At 45.0% G+C, this 3,182-nt stretch overlaps 1 pseudogene across 1 annotated transcript; it reads right to left on the bottom strand.

The window, feature by feature from the left end:
* Positions 1 to 805: 805 nt before the first annotated feature.
* On the bottom strand, positions 806 to 2,186 carry LOC308420795 (annexin A7-like; annotated as a pseudogene). Its single transcript has one exon. The product of its transcript is annotated as an annexin A7-like (transcript).
* Between the last annotated feature and the right edge of the window lie 996 nt (positions 2,187 to 3,182).

Below are 3,182 nucleotides of genomic sequence, written 5' to 3'. Positions count from 1 at the left end.
ACATTACACAGAATTAGAGATGTAGAGGTTGATGTCAAGGCAATACATGATTGGACAGAAGAGTGGGGCGGGGACAAAGTTTTGTAAGGCGGGAGAAAGGAGGAAGAAAAAAGAATCAACATGGAGCTGGCGAAGAGGATTTAGACCCAAGTGGTCTTAACTGGCGATAGGTAGATATGAATATTTTCAAGGGTTTCTACAGGTCAACTTGTCTTATCAAGGAGGGTGGTTTCTATCTTTGTCAACTGGTTGTAAGCTTATTTGGATGTATTGGGGATTGAGAATTTCACATATAAATCTGTTTGATAAATTATTGATTGTTGTGTCATGATTTTACCAGGCTGTGGGGAATGTGAACAAAGTTCCCAGCAGGCAGAGGCACCTGGGAGGGGGCAGCTTGATGTCTGAGTCATAGAGAAACAGCTAGGCCAAGCAGATCCAGCTCAGCGGTCCAAGGCTCCACTCAGAGTGAGAACATGGGGACAGTAGCTGTAGATTCATGTTTTATTTTTACTGCATCAGAGACTTCTGTAATCTGGATTAAAATAATTGCAGTGAGAGTGGACCTTTACAAATATTGCATTACTACGTCATTGATACGGTTTTTAAACAAATTGGATAGAGAAAGAAAAAAAAAAAACATTAGAATTAAGGCAGTAACATGTGCAAACCCAGCACACCCCTGACAGTCCTCAGTAAAAATCTACTCTGGTCAGTTGGTGTCTGACATGGCTGCATGCAGGTCTCATTGCTTGGAAGGATAGGCCCGAAGAGTTCCATTCCTTAAAGGGGAGAAAAATCTCCCTCACTGGCCAACAATGGCCAGGAGCAGCTTCCTGTAATCTCCACTCGTGTCACTTGAGATCATTGAACTTCTGATACATCTGGGCGAACATCCGTTTTATCTGAACAAGGTAATCTCACTTCGAGTGACCACAATCCTGATCAGGGTGGAGTCATCTGTTCCAGCGCCTTTCTTGGAATAGTAGAGTTGCTCAGCAAAGAAGGCAGGACAGTTGAGAGCACACTGCAATATGGTCTTCAAAACCCTTTCAACGTATCCAGAAAATTGTCGGCTTACACTGCTTAGCAAATCTCAATTAGCCATCCTGGAATAAGCTTCCATGGTGCCTTTCAGCTGAGGGAAGCTTCTTGTGGTGAAGATCTTGTTGAAACAGGATTCATCTGTTCCTAGCCTCCCCTCCCCAGCCTGATAGAGTCGCTGAGCATCGTCCTGAGCCATATGGTGGTTTACACCCTGGCTCTCATCACGGTTTCTCTGGCACATGGACACGAGAGGACGTTCAAAGTGTCCTGAGGTATCTGAACTAATGCCATCCTCAAGGTTCCGTCCAAATTCTAATAGATAACATCTAACAATGTCTCAAATTTCTTGGTTTGTTCTTGTGCACAAAATCTCTATCAATACACGTTTTTGAGTTCCTGTTCCCTGCATTGCCTTTCGTAAACTCCAGGCATCATAGTATGTAGAAGGCATGAACAGGGCAAGGATTAATTCTTCCATATTTCCACTTAACTCTGACTTGAGATCTTTAATTAAATCCTTGCCATACATGGTCTTAAAAGCTCCTTCAATTCGTTGCCTCTGGTCACTGGAACGTCTAGACACAACATCCACAATTGCTTGCTCGTCGGTCCCAAACTCCTTCATTGCTTTGCGGAGAATTTCTGCATCTCTCGTGGCATCAAAGTTGGAGGCTGGGCAGATTGTTCCTTAGGTGCTTGGAGTCATTGAAATAGGCTGGCCAGGGTAGGGAGCTTGTCCTCCAGGATACTGAGAAGGCATCTGTGATCCAGGAAAGTCACCTGGTACTGGAACGTGGGCTGGTCCACCATTGTAAGGCTGTGCAGGTGGCTGTGGATAGCCAGAAAAGCCTGCTCCACTGGGTGGGGCCCCAAAGCTTTGGCCTCCAGGATAGGCTGGGACACCTCCTGGATTTATAGTTCCAGGATAGCCCCCAGGGACTGGATAACCTCCAAGTGTGGGGTAGCCTCTAGCTCCTGGGTAGCTACCACTTGGTGCTGGTGGGTAAGCACCTCCTCCCATTGGTGGAAAGCCACTGGGGTACAGATACTGACCCACAGCGGGGAAAGATGGCTCCTGACCCGCAGGAGGAATTCCAGGGAAAGGTGGGTAGCCTGTGGGAATAGCCCAGGTATGACATTCTGAACAAGAAAGCAGCGTCACCCCCGAGCCCGTTTTTCTGCAATATGGCTGCTGGAAGGTTCTACTCATGCTATCATGGAAGGGAAGTAACCATTAGTCTTATCTAGCTGTAAACACTGCAGTAACAAACAACTGGCCCACTTGTACAACAGTGGTATGGGTATGGAGTAAGCACCACCTCTGGTTGGATTTAAGATCAACTCCACAATTAACAACTTACAGGGCCAAGAACCAAAGACTAGGTAGGGAATAGGCCGTAGTGGAGACCCAACTACCATGATTTTGCTAAATGAGTATAGCACTAAACTGACTCTTAAAGACTTATCACTACCCCTGTAGGTCAGTGTACCACTCAGTCTCCATTACAGAAGCTTATTTTTGCGGGTGTCCGTTGGCAAAAAGACCTACGACTGGTCAATGTGAAGAATCAAATCAGCAAGGTGATCATTCCTAAACTGGACATCTGTACCATACCCCTTCCTCTCAAGGCTCAAGAATTATTTTTTTAAAGAGTCAATGGAAGGGGTTAACAGACCCAAAGGCAATGGGTAACTTCAGAGAAACAATGTTTTCTAGATGTAACAGGGCAACAGTACACATGCACTTGCAGTACTATGGGGACCTGCACAAGATCTTTACAAAATTAGGCCAGACAAAGTCCCAGCATGGGGAAGGGGCAAAAAGTTACACCACTAGCCAAGGATGTTGGAACTTGATAACTTCTGGGATAGGAAGTTCTCTTCCGGGATACAGCCCCTGAGAGGCTACCATGTTTCAGTGGATAGCCTTCCATTCAAGGGCGTGCTGGCCGCACTAAATCAACTGAGTGAGTTCTTAAAAAAAGAAAAAGAAAGAACAAATGAAATTGGGATGCAGAAATCATGGGGAGGAAATGGAAGGTGGACTTAATCAAACACATTAATTTTCATATATGAAATCCCAAACAATAAAAAATAAAGTATGACATACAATAAGACCTAATTATAGAAAAAGC

Source organism: Micromys minutus (assembly GCF_963924665.1).
Source record: "Micromys minutus genome assembly, chromosome: 5".
Lineage (NCBI taxonomy): Eukaryota > Metazoa > Chordata > Mammalia > Rodentia > Muridae > Micromys > Micromys minutus.
The sequence above is the reverse complement of the archived record's forward strand: the minus strand, read 5'-3'. Positions and strand labels throughout refer to the sequence as shown.